The 16323-nt window shown below is 38.4% G+C and overlaps 1 long non-coding RNA gene across 1 annotated transcript; it reads left to right on the top strand.

Annotated features, from left to right (window-relative positions):
• The first annotated feature begins 1264 nt into the window (after positions 1–1264).
• Positions 1265–13135, top strand: LOC135362972 (uncharacterized). Its single transcript, XR_010408558.1, has 3 exons — positions 1265–1351; positions 8007–8174; positions 12010–13135. It is a non-coding gene; the product is annotated as an uncharacterized LOC135362972 (long non-coding RNA).
• Positions 13136–16323: the final 3188 nt, after the last annotated feature.

The raw sequence follows: 16323 nt of genomic DNA, 5'->3' as shown, positions 1-16323 counted from the left end.
TCAGAGCTGCTGGGGGGCGCCCTGTCAAAATCTCACCTGTCAAGGCCCATAGCAAAGGCATTGCCTTCTTGAACATTTCCCTTGATTGCTTAAGCTGATGATTTTTTTTTTTTTTTTACTTTTCCCCCCAATTGCTTCATCAGTACATTTCTTACCCTATTCTTTTATTCTGCCTTTTTATTAATGTTTTTGGTATATTCGTCTTCATTATACACAGATGGACTGCTAGTAATTGTTCTGGACACTGGCAAGACAATGATAAGGGATGCATAGTTCCTCAGAAGGAGCTAGGAGGACCCCACAGGGATCCTCACAATCCTGTAAAACAGCCCCTCCCTTTCCCTATCCCATTTTAAAATACTGCCTGTCTCACCCCATAGCAGCCAAAGAGATTTGTATCTAGAAGGAGACTATAATTAGAACCCATTATTCACCATTATTCAGCATTATTTCTCCTTGCAAAAAAAAAGTCATGCAGACTACCCTCATCATATTTGCAACCTTCCTCCTTAGACACAGAAACTCCTAGTTTTCCAGACTTTCCCTCTGCATTGCCCTTTAGCTACCCAACCTCCCAGCGGGCTGTCCCTTCACTTGCACTGTGGCTTCTAGGATGGCATCTGCAAAGAAGCTTCCATCCTCAAGCTCTTTGAAGATTCCTGTAGCTTTCTTGCTTCCTTGAAACCAGGCTATGCCTTGAGGACACTACTTTCCCTGTAGGCCTTGGACATGGAGAATGTTTGTTCTCCCTCTTCCCATATAACACTAGAAGTAAGTGCGGTTGGCAGCCTCCTTGCTTCCCATTGTGGCTTCCAGATCAATATTCACCCCCCTCCATTGTCATAAAAAGAAAAAAATGCCACATGTTTAACGTACATGTCATCATTATACCAACATTCATTTTCACAGGTATCTCCTACATTCACCTGGTCACTCCCTATGTTCACTGAAGATTTTAGCATTTGGTTTCAAGTGTTTATTCCTACAGAATTCCTGTCATTGTTCATGAGGAGTTTAACACCTGTGTAGATGACCCATCCAAACTTCTAGCTCTTCAAATCCTCAATTCTTTTCACATCCAATGTCTTAAAGTTCCCTCTCTGCCACTTATGCCCATGGCTTATAACCTTAACCAGAGGGCTGACCTATGGCCTACAGCCATGTCCAGCCTGCAAACTGAGGATGGATTTTATATTTTTAAGTGGAACATATCCATGTTCACTTGCTTATTATATTGTCTATGACTTCTCATTTTACAATGGCAGAGTGAGTCGTTGAGACAGAGACCCCATAGCCTGCAAAGCTGAAAATGTTTATTATCTGGCCCTTGTTCTACACCTTCTCATTACTGGTAAGTGCAACACCTTCAAACTCTCATTTGCAGAAGCCCCCTGTCTGACGGCCCCCTCCTCTCTTTCTGGTTTGCTTGAGCAATCTTTAACCACCCATCCTATTGATGCTGCCTTCACTTACTCTCCACCTCACCTCTCTCATTCCTCGGGCTGGATTCCAAATCATCCGTACATTTACTCCCCTGCGTATAGCCTCAGCATCTGGACCCCTCTTGTTTCTGTTGTTCCAGCCTGTTATGACTGTAACCAAATACTTGGTTAAGTTCAACTGTCTGCCTATTCTGTGCCTGCCCCTGAGGAGCTGAATGTGGCTAGAGCCGTAGCAGTGGCAGCAGCACCAGCACTGGGGCCTTGATAAACAGACATCTGATATCCCCAGTGGCCAACGAGCCCCCACCGTACTCGGGAGGAGTATCTGTGAAAACAGTCATTCTTGCCACTCCCGTCATGTACCCATGGAGGATTGTTCAGAGCTCTCATCTATTGATTGATTATGCATCACCATGTTAGTCTTGTTTTCCTCTCAACTCTGTTGTATCATCAATTTACCTTGAACTTGTCTCTTTTTTTAAGATTTTATTTGACAGAGAGAGAGAGAGGGCGCAAGAAGGTGGAGCAGCAGGTAGAGGGAGACGGAGAAGCAGACGCCCCGCTGAGCAGGGGGCCCGATGTGGGCCTCAATCCCAGGACTCTGGGATCATGACCTGAGCTGAAAGCAGACACTTAAATGACTAAGCCACCCAGGCACCCCTTGAACTTATCTTTTACAGCCCCAAAGACTTTTTGGTTCCAGCTTGCCTGCTATGTTTTCACATGTTTTTTCTGTGTATATTTCCTCCAAAACTCATATATTTAGACAGCATCATCCAGTTTATTTCCAAGTGGACAGTGACCAAAGTCATGACTAAAATGCATATCTGAAAATTTCCAGAATATTAGAAAAGGATATTGAAAAATGAGGTGCCTGTTCAAATTGTGAAGAAAGCAGGATTATAGAAATTGTAGCATATTTAAATCAGGGTATGAATATATTTCAATGTTATCACTGTAGTTTGGTGTGTATTTATATAAACTAATTGGGAGGTAATGTCAAAAACCTGAATTTGAGTCCTACACTAAAGGCACTTTCTGGCACTTCATGGGAAAACTGGCTGCATGGCTTCTGGAAGACATTTAACATTTCTGCATTTAGTTTTCTCATATGTGCAGTGAACGAATTTGCTTAGCTACTTCTAAGGGCCCTTCCTACACTAAAATTCTATCATTCTGAGATCTACTCCTATTCTTCCTCTCACATTCCATTGAAGTAAAAGTCCCTTTGGTCTCGTAGCCAACTTCATCTCTTATTGAACAAGAATGGTTCTGTGTTCTCAAGTCTGATCTAAATAGCTCTTAAAGAGAAATCAAAAAAGAATTTTGAGACTCTTGAGTCCTGATTGACTGAGACCTTTACATCCTAACAATAGCTATTTGATATAGTCACTGGATAAAGCAATGGCTCTTCTATTGATGTGTCTAAGTGTCTGCGAGTTCAGCCAACCAAAAAATCCATTTGGCTGACTAGTCTTAGTACTGAACAAGATTTCATCCCAAGGGAATATATCTTATTGTAAGATAAGAGAGAATGTTGGGTAATCTCTTTCTAAAATCTTTATAAATCCAAATGCTTCAGCTGAGAACTTGTCTGGGGTGGGGAGGAGTAGGTTAGGTAGATTTATATTTTTTTAAAGTAAATTCTATACAGCAATCACTGAGGGAATAAACTACATGTCAATGGTGCAGTTAAAAAAAATGCAGGTATTAGTTCTGTATTTCACAAGAATCCTTATAGTGAAAGAAACAAATATATATTTTAAGTGAACTTACATATACTGAGGCCAAACTTTTATATCTTAATAGCTATGAAAGCATAAGATAAAATCAAGTCATTTTTCTGAACTATTAGTCAAATACCTTAGGAAAAGTTGGCCTACTTTTCACTCAGAGATAGTTCTTGTTGGAAATGTACAAATAAGGCCAAAAAAATCCCAAACAGAATTTTTAAATATCGATATGATGAAGAGTTATATTTATAAGGCTTTTGACATTTTCAAAGTATCTGAATATCACTCTTAATGATTAGTTCATATTATCAGCATCTAGCCCACATCTTGCTCCAAAAGTTCAAAAAGTGCATTGCTAAGATCATGAAAATTTAAGCTGTCCTTAATGAGTTATAGGACATGACTTTCTCCCATTTTTTTTCAGACTAACTCCTTTTATTCTTAAACATCTCTCTTCTGAAGTTTTTCTAATCCTATTTTCCCTGGAAGATTAATCACTAGCATTCTGTTTTTTCTTTAAACAGAAAAAACGATATATAATTTTAACACGCATATCTTAATCATTTGCGTATCTATCTCCTCCGTTTTATTCATTTCTGTGAACCCTAATACCAAGCATGGACCCTGGCATACAGTAAGGACTTAATAAATATCGTTGAACTAGTGAGAAAACTGAGGCCCAGGGAGAGGCTGTTCCCACAGGTCACATAGCTTGTTAATGACAGTGCTTATACTAGAATTCCAATGCCTGCCCTTAGCATAATGTTTTTCACATGATTCATAAATATTTAAGGAATTAATAAACCAATAGGTTAATAAGGAATGATTCCTAGGAACTTCCCACTGTACTGTTCTGATCAATAATCAATACAGCATGTCTCATTTTTTTTTTTTTTTTTTTTTTTACCAATCTTCCGGCTACTTGGCTTAAATGAGGTAATAAGATCAATATATACAATTTCAGAGGGACCAGATATTTCATATACATTTGATTATTTGGGTTTCATGGACACAAAGTCTTAGTAAAGATCATGAAATCTAATCTTTATCTGTTAATAAAAATCTACTGGATCTCTAATGGTTTAAGCCAATGATATGAAAGACAACTTTCTTACCAAGTTGAATATCTATCCTACCAACACAGCTATCCAAGGGTTTTTGTTTGAAAATTCATCTTGGACATGGATCAGTCCATGTGTCACAGATGTTTTAGGGAAAGCTGAATGGCTTCTCTCTTGTTTTGAAAGCAGAGGGGTAAACTTTTTGTTGAATTGGGCACTGAGGAACTTCCCATTTGACCTCAAGAATCATAGCATGCTTTGAATGTATCACTTCTCAGAAGCAAAATAAGAAATCTCTTCCCTTAGATATCCGCAAGTCTTACTCTCTCATGTCAACCAGATATCTGTACTTATATGACCTTAAAAGAGAGGCCTTTTCTGATCAACCTTTTCTAAAATAAGACCCCATTCAATTTATTCCTGGGTTGCAAGGGTGGTTCAATATTCACAAATCAGTCAATGTGATACCTCACACCAATAAGAGAAAGGATAAGAACCATATGATCATTTCAATAGACACAGAAAAAGCATTTGCAAAGTACAACATCCATTCATGATAAAAACCCTCAGCAAAGTAGGCTTAGAGAGGACGTACTGCAACATAATAAAGGCCATGTATGATAAACCCACAGCTAACATCATACTCAATGGGGAAAAACTGAGAACTTTTCCCCTAAGGTCAGGAAGAAGACAAGGATGTCCACTTTCACCACTTCTATGCAACATAGTACTGGAAGTCCTAGCCACAGCAATCAGACAACAAAAAGAAATAACAGGCATCCAAATTGGTAAGGAAGAAGTTAAACTTTCACTATTTGCAGATGACATGATACTATATATAGAAAACTTGAAAGATTCCACCAAAAAAAACGTTAGAGCTGATACACAAATTCAGTAGAGTCCCAGGATACAAAATCAATGTATAGAAATGTTTGCATTTCTACACACCAATAATGAAGAAACAGGAGAAATTAAGAAAACAATCTGATTTATAATTGCACCAAAAATAATAAGATACATATGAATAACCTAACCAAAGAGGTGAAAAACTTATACTCTGAAAACTATAAAAACAATGATAAAAGAAATTGAAGATGACACAAATGGAAAGATACTCCATGCTCATGGACTGGAAGAACAAAGATTGTTAAAATATTTATACTACCCAAAGCAATCTACACATTTAATGTAATCCCTATTAAAATACCAACAGCACTTTTCACAGAACTAGAACAAACAATTCTAAAATTTGTATGGAACCACAAAAGACCCCAAGTAGCCAAAGCAATTCTGGAAAAAAAGAAAAAAAGGCAAAGCTGGAGGCATCATAATTCCTGACTTTAAGTTATATTACAGAGCTAAAGTAATCAAAACAGTATGATACTGGCACAAAAATAGACATATAGGTCAATAGAACAGAATAGAAAACCCAGAAATAAACCCAAAATTATTTGGTCAGTTAATCTTTGATAAAGCAGGAGAGAATATCCAATGGGAAAAAGACAGTCTCTTCAACAAATAGTGTTGGGAAACATGGGCAGCCACATGCAAAAGGATGAAACTGGACCACTTTCTTATACCATATACAAAAACAAATTCAAAATGGATCAAAGACCTAAATGTGAGACCTGGAACCATAAAAATCCTAGAAGAGAACACAGGCAGTAACTTCTCTGACATTGGCCATACCAACTTTTTTCTAAATAGGTCTCCTGGGGCAAGGAAAACAAAAGCAAAAATAAACTATTGGGACTATATCAAAATAAAAAGTTTCTACACAGCAAAGGAAACAATCAACAAAACTCAAAGACAACCTAAAGAATGGGAGAAGATAATTGCAAATGATATATCTGATAAAGAGTCAGTATCCAATATATAAAGAACTTACATAACTCAACACCCCAAAAATGAATAATTCAATTAAAAAATGGGCAGAAGACTTGAACTGACATTTCTCCAAAGAAGACATTTCTCCATTTCTCCAATGAACAGAAATTTCATCCAGATGGCCCACAGATACATGAAAAGATGCTCATCATCACTCATCATCAGGGAAATGCAAATCAAAACTATCAGGAGATATCACCTCACACCTGTTGGAATGATTAAAATCAACAACACAAGAAATAATAGGTGTTAGTGGAGGATGTGGGAAAAAAGGAACACTTGTGCCCTCTTGGTGGGAATGCAAACTGGTGTGGTCACTGTGGAAACCAGCATGGAGTTTCCTTAAGAAGTTAAAAATAGAACTACCCTATGATCCAGCAATCACACTACTGGGTATTTACCCAAAGAATGCAAAAACACTAATTCAAAGGGGTACATGCACCTTAATGTTTATAGCAGCATTATTTAACCATAGGCAAGATTTGGAAGCAGCTCAAGTGTCCATCAATGGATGAATGGATAAAGATGATGTGGTACACACACACACACACACAGGAATATTATTCAGCCATAAAAAGAATGAAATCTTGCCATTTGCAATGACATGGAGGGAGCTAGAGTGTATTATGCTAAGTGAAATAAGTCAGTCAGTGAACGACAAATACCATATGATTTCACTTATATGTGGAATTTAAGAAACAAAACAAGTGAGCAAAGAGAAGAAAAGAGAGAGAGAGAAACCAAGAAACAGACTCTTAACTATAGAGAACAAACTGATGGTTGCCAGAGGGAAGATGGGTTGGGGGAATGGGTTAAAAAGGTGATGGGAATTAAGGAGAGTACTTGTAGAGATGAGCACTAAGTGATGTATGGAATTGTTGAAACACTACATTGTACACCTGAAACCAATAAAACACCATATATTAACTAACTGGAATTAAAATAAAAACTTAAAAAAGAATAAATGGAATCATTCAGAATAAAAGTAAATAAATAAAATAGGACTCTATTCTTTTTCTTCCTTTATCCCCCTACCCTGCTTTTCCTGCACCCATTATCACCTGGTATACTGTATGCTTACTCTTTTTTTTTAAGATTTTATTTGTCTGAGAGAGAGAGAGAAAGAGCACAGGCAGGGGGAGCAGCAGGCAGAGGGAGAAGCAGACTCCCCAATGAGCAGGGAGCCCAACACAGAGCTCGATCCCAGGCCCCTGGGATCGTGACCTGAGTCGAAGGCAGACGCTTAACCAACTGAGCCACCCAGGCACCCTTGTATGCTTACTTTTTTCATTTCTTGTTATTACGTATGTACTATGTATAATATAATATGTATGTGCTATCCACATTTTGCACATTTAATATTTTTTTAGTAATGAGTGACCAATATCATAGACACATCAGAGATCCTACTTTGGGTAAAATTTAGGCTAAAGATTTAAAATTTGGTAAGGATATTGTAGGCCCTATGGTACGATTTCTTTCATTTTTATAAGCATGAAATCAATTACAATAGGTAATTAATTGTACACTTCATGTGCAAGGCATGGAGTGAAATGCTTTACATGCATAAACTCATATGATACAGCAATTCGAGAAAGTGGATCTTATTACTATATTTTATTGATTTAAAGATGTGCATTTTTCACATTTCCCATTTTATTATCTGCATATTATCAAAATTGAAATCAGAATAATTACCACTTCAAATATTTTAGAAATTATGTGAGTTTGGAAAACATGAGAAGAAATTGAAGAGAATGTCTTTGTTTAAATAAATAAACTTAATTACCCTGTTTACCACTGTGTAACTTTTCACAAAAATCTCTAAGATGTAAAAATAAACTTTCCAATAACATAGCTTCTATTTTTTTCTGACTTTTCAGGAAAAAAAAAAAGTGCTCGTGATTCTCCAAAAAGAAAACCCATATTCCCCATCAACTGTATCCTTTGTGATATGTGAAACATCATTTGTCCAGTTATGGCGTGAGACTCAGCCATGCGGAAGAATGGCTGGAACCACCAGTTCATGAATCTTGAGTGTATTTTCCAAGGTGATAAGGTCAAAACCATGGACACAGACAAGGATAATTTCTAAGTAGGAGACCAAAGTTAAATTTCAGAAATCTGAACTGAGCAAGGGTAAAAGGCGGGGAGTTGCTGTCCAGACAGAAAATATGGTTAGAATCAAAGAATGAGTTTAGAGTGGAGAGTACCAAACTGGGCAATGGGACAGAGCAGAATCTGACAATATACACCCCAGCACAAATTCAGGGTTTAAATCAAACAAAGAAACAAACAAACAAATAGAACAGGAGAAATGAGTCCTAATGGGAGGTGAGTTTAAATTTGGGTGTTGAAAACAAACAATTGAGTAATTTTTTTATATTATATTTTTTTAGAGAGAGCAAGAGTGTACACATGCAGTGGGGGAGGGGAAAAGGGAGAGGGAGAATCTTAAGCAGGTTCCACCCTCAGCACCACCCCGAAACAGGACTCCATCTCACGACCCTGAGCCAAAATTAAGAGTTGTATGCATAACCGACTGAGCCACCCAGGTGCCCCTAAGCATGAGTAATTTTTAATTGTAGGACACAGCTGCGTGCCCCATAACTCCTCGTCTTTGGAACAGATGTACCTCTGAGATACAGTTCACTCTACAAGGAGGAAACACTGGTGATTTCACTTGGGTGGGTCTTTCTGGAGCACTAATAATTCTAAGGGCTTAACGAAATAGACAAAATTCAAGATCCACTGAGAGACTCATGGATATTGAGCATAATCTTTGGTAAATATCTCTTTTTGAAGAGATATTCATATTAACACATGTTAACATGATGCACAACAGCCTTTCCCTTGGTTCTCCAGAGGACCTAAATGACAGACCACCATGTGTACAGTAATCCAAGTGGATGACCGTCTGTCAAGGCTTTCCTCGTTACAGTCCCGCATTTATGTCACAGCAATAGGGGAAGGCCATTTGCAACTATAACTCCCATTGCTTTGTAGGCTAGTAATTTAATTTCCAAATAGAGCTGCCTCAAAAAAAGCCAATTTGCAAGACTTAAATGATAAGGTTAAAATGATAATAGACACATATATTTATTAATTTGTGAATATAAATACTTGCTTCTAACACAAAAATATCATAATGCACACAATCCACACTGGGCAACCCTTATCAGACACTTTCACCGAACAAGAATAAGTGTTCATGAAAAACTACTCTTAGTTTTTGTGTGTTTTGTATTTAAAAAAGAGTTTAGCAATTAATTGCTGCATCTATACAATGATGATTGAAGCAGACAATTCAGCCTCCAAGATGAATATTTGAGACTGACATATCTCTATTCACTAGATAAATGTGGCTTATGCACACCACTTTCAGAGGGCAACACTGAGTCAGAATGAAGATTGTTGCTGCAGCATTTGAAATGTCCACTGTAGGGGCGCCTGGATGGCTCAGTTGGTTAAGCGATTGCCTTCGGCTCAGGTCATGATCCTGGAGTCCCGGGATCGAGTCCCGCATCGGGCTCCCTGCTCGGCAGGGAGTCTGCTTCTCCCTCTGACCCTCCTCCCTCTCATGCTCTCTGTCTTTCATTCTCTCTCTCAAATAAATAAATAAAATCTTTAAAAAAAAAAATTGAAATGTCCACTGTAGTTGTAAGCTGTTGTTTGGGATATTGTTACTTATTGAGTGTAGCTAACCTTTATTAAATGCTTTACATTCACCAGTATTTTCGTTTTTTTGTTTTTTTTTTTTTTTTAGAGGTTGATATATTTTGTCTTGTTTAATCCATATAACAATGTTCTGAAGTGGTATTACTTTTCCTCATTCTACAGGTAAGGAAATAGGAGATTATGGAAGTTAAGTAATTTATCCAACACAACACAATTACATGGGAACAACAGAAAAGTGTTTCTCCCAGGGAAAGGAGCATGAGGGCAGCAGGTGGAGAGTTGGGGCGTGGAATTAGGAATAAAAAAATAAATAAAAAATCACTCCAACTGGATTAAAGTAGTGAAATCCATATGAAATATCTGTGCTTAAGCCTTTTATAGAAGTAAACCCCAAAGTGATATAAATATTTTTCTTCTTTCTTTTTTTTTTTAAAGATTTTATTTATTTATTTGAGAGAGAGAGAATGAGAGAGAACACATGAGAGGGGGGAGGGTCAGAGGGAGAAGCAGACCCCCTGCCGAGCAGGGAGCCCAATGCGGGACTCGATCCCGGGACTCCAGGATCATGACCTGAGCCGAAGGCAGTCGCTTAACCAACTGAGCCACCCAGGTGCCCTTTTTCTTCTTTCTTAAATGTGTATCTGAAGAATTTGCAAATACCAAAATTTTGAATTAAGGTTAATGAGGCAGTTATTTTCAGAAAAATTATAACTGGAGTAAGAGTGAAGTCTTGCATTGAGAAAATGACGTACATCCATTGTACCATTTTCAGTAAGTAATTGTGAAAAGGAGAGAGAATTGTCAGCTCAGAGGACTAATGAAGAGACTGAAACAGCCAGAAAGTAGGCCATACCCGTTTAGATTTTTCTGTTTCTAGAGGTAGAGGTGTCTTGTCAAGGAGAAAACGAATTAGGCTACTTTGACAGCATGCCATTCAACATGTAAATTTTGAAACTCCCCTTGTTTTAATCTATGCTCACCAGAAAGGGTTGACTATAATTTTGCTTCCTAAATATCTCATTTAATGAGTAAGATTCTACTGATGTAAGCATTCTAGTTTTGCTTACCATTGCATTTCTTACTATAAAAGAATGAATCAGTATTAATGGAGGTGTATCAGTTTTTACAAACTTGAATAACACAAGCCCACTCAGTAAAGATAGATCAGTTCCTAGTGCATTGATGAAACAGCAGAAAAATAAGGGAACCAAATTGCAAATATGATAAATTCACCAAATGAATGTACCTGTATCTCTGTAACAGGGCTCCTCAACCCAGGAAGCTCTGCACAGCTTAACAGCCATTGTGCAACTCTGCTGGGAGAAAATCAATCCAGGGATGAGTTCTTTTAAAAACCAGTTGTTGGGGTGCCTGGGTGGCTCAGTTGGTTAAGCGACTGCCTTCGGCTCAGGTCATGATCCTGGAGTCCCGGGATCGAGTCCCACATCGGGCTTCCTGCTCGGCAGGGAGTCTGCTTCGTCCTCTGACCCTATCCCCTCTCAGGTGTTCTCTCTCTCTCTCATTCTCTCTCAAATAACTAAATAAAATCTTAAAAAAAATTAAAATTAAAATTAAAAAAATAAAAATAAAAACCAGTTGTTGTTTGCTGCCAAGACAATGCCCACCATAATCTAATATTCCATACATCTTTTAAGAATTCAGAAGGAAATAATACTGTAAACAGAATTCAAATAATACAAAACAGAAAACCCTGATAAATACATCCAATGTATGAAACAAAACTCTGTATTTGCTATCCACTGATGTATTGGTATATTAGCAGCTACTGAAATTTCAATAATTGTGCCCTTAAGAAAAGAACTATGACCCAGTGCCCAGATCTTGGGTTCTGATACCATTCTCCAAAAAGAAAAAAAAAGAACCAGGGCTCTTTGGAGAAATGGTTGATACTAGAGCTGGGGCCAGGAACATCTTAGAGTGCCAGAAAGTAAGGCGGTGCTCAGAGAATAGAAAGATGGGTCCTGTCAAAGGAACCAAGGTGAAAGAGCTCCTAATGGCCAAAGGTGGAATGATTTAAGCAACAAAATAAATCCCATAGTATCGGATGATAATCCAAAGCATAAAATAAACATCCCAAGTCTGTACTGATATAAATAAATGATGTAGTAAGTAAATGAATGAGGGAGAAGAGACAACTCTCTCTACAGAAGAATCTCATGTCATTTATGTGGATTCTCTCCTTTCCAGGAGGTGGAGCTTAAATTGCCCCTCACTTTTGAGTGTGGGCTACACGAGGTGACTTGCTTCCAAAGAGAGAGCAACTACAGCAGAGAGAAGAAGGAACTTCATAGTGGGGAACGCTGGCAAGCATTACCTTGGCCAGGTGATTAAGACCAACATCACATTAATAAATGATGGGAATAGTATGCCGTCTTGATATGATGTCATGAGAATTCACCTCCCCGGTATTTTCCTCAAAACCTTAACCGCAGTCCAACCATGGGAAAGACATTAGACAAACCCACATGGAGGGGACACTCTACAAAACACTCCCCCCAAACTGTCAAGGTCATGAAGAACTAGGAAAGATGGAGACACTGAGGAGCCTGAGACATGATAACTAAATGTAATGTGGTATCCTGCAGGGGTTCATGGGATCCATAGCAGATATTAGGGGGAAAAGAATGAAATCCAGATAAACAACTGAGCCACCCAGGCGCCCCAAGCAAAGTATTTTTATTGAATAGATTATTTAATGAATAACTTTCCATCACAATCCTGCTTCTCATGAGTCAACTTTTCAAAACATTCCTTGTGCAAATCATGTTACCTGACAACTACCGGACCTGACCAGTAAGCCATGGCACCTTTTGCGATTATTTTTTAATCAATTTTATTGAGGAATAAAATATGCTCACTTTAAGTGTACATTTCAATACGTTTTAACAAAAATGAATATAACCACCACAATGATAAAGATTTAGGACATTTTCCCATCACTCCAAAATTTCCTTCATGCCCCCACCCTCAGCCCAGCCCAGCCCAATCATTTTCTTAATCCACATACTCTGGGAAGCAGGTGCTAATACAGGATTAGCCATAAAAGAGATTTAGGGGAAATAATGTGAAGGATAAAGGAGAGAGGACTTAAGGTGTGGAGAGCCTGCAGAGCAAGGCAGCTCCAACACCTGTCAAAGAAAGAAGGCAGGCAGGAGGAGGGGTTCAAAAGAGATTCTTAGACTGCAAAGTGCAATTCCAAGAAAGCTTTGGCCAGGCCAAGGGAGTGTCCTCCAGAGAAGGCCTGTGTCCCTAAGGAATGGACCTGAAGCAGCACCTCCTCTGTGCTCAACCATTGACTGGGGGTAGTATTTCATGTAGGATGTACCACAGTTTATCTATTCACCTGTTCCTGTATCCTGTCATTATAGATAAATAAATAAAGCTGCTATGAAAATTTCTGTACAATTGCTTGTGTAAACATATGCTTTCATTTCTGTTAGGTAAATACACATGAGTAGGATTGCTGGGTCATATGGGATACGCAGTTTAACTTTAGAAGAATCAGCGAAACTTTTTTTCCAACTATCCCAACTATCTGAGTCATAAATTTTACATATATTTTACAAGATGTCCAGTTTCCAGCTGCCCACATCCTTTCCAACACATGGTATTTCCAGTCTTTTCCAGGTTAGCCTTTCTAGTGAGTATGTAAGGATGTCTCCATGTACTGATGACCAGTAACGAGAAGCATCTGCCCATGTATTTATTGACCACTCCTAAGTTTCCCCGGAGTTTCATCCCATTAGAGCATCTGCTCAAAATCATTTCAATCAGTCCCAGGTGTAAAGGAGGTTACTGAGTGTGATCTGTTAAGTACAGCTCCAGATATTGAGGGAAGAGTAGTAATACAATCTAAAATAATAATAAAAATAATAATAACCTCAAGAAATTTGGAAATCATGTAAGCCATTGCTTTGAAAAAAAATACGTGTATACATTTAACCTCATGTCACCAACCTATCATACTTTGTCAGTTTATAATTGCATTCGGCTGCTAAAAACAGTTCCAATAACAGGGAGTTAAAAATACATATCCTTCTTACACAAAAGAAGTAAACAGTTAATGACATTGGTTCAAGATTATTAGTGCTGAAGTATCTGAGATTTTCCTCACCTTTTTTTCAAGGTCCCAAGACGGATGCTCTGACTTCAGCCATTCCATCCCATTTCCAGAAGGAAAGAGAGAAGGACCTGGCTCCCAGCTGGGGCGGCCCCTTAAAGAGTTGTCCTGGAAGCCCCACCCACTGACTTGTGATCCCATCTCATTAGCCACCCAATTGTAGAGAGGCTTGGAAATGTGATTTAAACTGGACATAAACTGACCAACAATAAACAAGTATTCTGTTGCTCGATAGGGACAGAATTGACACTGAGCAGGCAGCTGGGAGTTTGCAGCCTCCCTTCCCTCACATTTGACGGTCCTAAAAGAATTACCATAAATTACTGTTCTCTATTTAATCACTTTTAATTCACACCTTAATACATCTAGCTTCTGTCATCTAACTTCTCAAAACAGTCTATATTTAATTTTTTTCAATGTATTATATTCTTCTGTCTCAAGTATTTATAATTAAATCCTTTCTTTTAAAAATGTCTTCCTTGCTTTATAGAACATTCTGCTGATTACCCACACACTGTCAGGCTACTCCTCAGCCTCCTTTCTTAACTCTTTACCCCTCTTCCCTTCTTACATTCTCACTAGTGATATCATTTACACCTATGGCATCAATTTTAACATAACCTGCCTTCCTAGGTTCTTCTTAGCCTCCGACTTGAATTGTGAATCACCTATTAGATACGTCCTTGAATTGCCAACTCTCTGTTAGATTCTTCCATCTTGACATCTTACAGGAAAATCTAGATTTTCAAACTGAATTTGTCTCTGTCCCCTTCTTTCACCCCAAATCTTTTCTATCCCAGCAGATGTGACATATTTTTTTATCCCAGCGGATGTGACAGACTGAATAAGGAGAAAAAAAGATACATTCAAAAAATTATAAATCTCCTATTATGGATCAGAATATTAAAATGTTTTTAGGGGCACCTGGGTGGTTCAGTTGGTTAAGCGTTGACTCTTGATTTTGGCTCAGGTCATGATCTCAGGGTCCTGGGATCCTGTGTCCGTCCAGCTCTGCACTCAGTGGGGAATCTGCTTGAGGACTTCTCCCCCTCTCCCTCTTCCACTCCTCCCTCTCCTCTCTCTCTCTCTCAAATAAATAAATCTTTGGGGCACCTGGGTGGCTCAGTTAGTTAAGTGACTGCCTTCGGCTCAGGTCATGATCTCGGGGTCCTGGGATGGAACCCCACATTGGGCTCTCCCTGCTCAGCAGGGAGCCTGCTTCTCCCCCTCCCTCTGCCCCTTTTCCCCAGTCATGTCTCTCTTGCTCGCTCTGCTCGCTCTCTCTCTCTCAAATAAATAAATAAAAAATCTTTAAAAAAAAAGGTACTTTATTATATCCATTTTGTAACTGTAGAAATTGAGACTTGGAAAAGATTAATGATTAAGACCAGAGAGCTAATAAATGGTATTCTCTCTTAGTCTTGAGTCCAAAATCTTTTTTTTTTTTTTAAGCTACCCTCAATTTTTAAGGCCTGGTTCAAACACATCATACCACAGATGTAAATCCTTTTATACTTTATTGTGGGATTGTTATTTTTTTCTGTCACATGATAGAATAACCTCTTTGCTTCTCTCTCATCTGACAAACATATAAGCCATAGGTATTCATATCTGCTAAGAGTTTTTTCAGTTACAAATAACAGATATTATAGCTCAAATTGTTGTACACAATAAAGATGATTTATTAGTTAACAGAGTTACAAAGTCTAGAGGAGGGCAGGCTTCAGGTGTGCCTGATCTGATGACTAAATGATTTCACCAAGAACCTTTATCCCAAGACTGGCTCTTCTTAGGGTCACGAGATAGTTGCCAGTTGCACATGAAACAATGCATGTTTCTCCTTCTAGTTCAAATGGGGAGCGCTAACCATCCTAACTATGTACTAAAAGCTCTGGGCTATCCTTTGAGGGGATCAACTTTTGCCCAATTCCCTGAACCAGTCAGTCAGAAAGAGAATATGATTTTGCTGTTTGGTTTCTGCCTACTCAGATCCCCATGGCTTTACCCAATGGTGAAGGAGTAGAGAGAATGCTGGAAGCATAACTGATCAAGGCCATAATAAAAGTCAAAGATTTAATGAGGATATTTTAATTACTGTTCTGCAATTAAAATATTTAATGAAGGTATTTTAATTACTGCTTTGTAAATTTTATCAGTATTAAGGGATATATCACTACCATATAAAAAGAGAGAAAAGTAGAGTAAAAAATCCACCACATTTACATATCTATAAACATATTTTTTATGCTTCTAATAGAAAATATGATAACTAGGGGTGCCTGGGTGGCTCAGTCATTAAGCATCTGCCTTCGGCTCAGGTCATGATCCCAGGGTCCTGGGATCGAGCCCCGCATCCAGCTCCTTGCTCAGCGGGGAGCCTG

Source organism: Mirounga angustirostris, unplaced genomic scaffold (assembly GCF_029215605.1).
Source record: "Mirounga angustirostris isolate CCGP_5_RB_7025 unplaced genomic scaffold, mMirAng1.0.hap1 SCAF_2, whole genome shotgun sequence".
NCBI classification, from domain to species: Eukaryota; Metazoa; Chordata; class Mammalia; order Carnivora; family Phocidae; genus Mirounga; species Mirounga angustirostris.
Note: the sequence above shows the minus strand (reverse complement) of the source record. Positions and strands in the feature narration are given on the sequence as shown.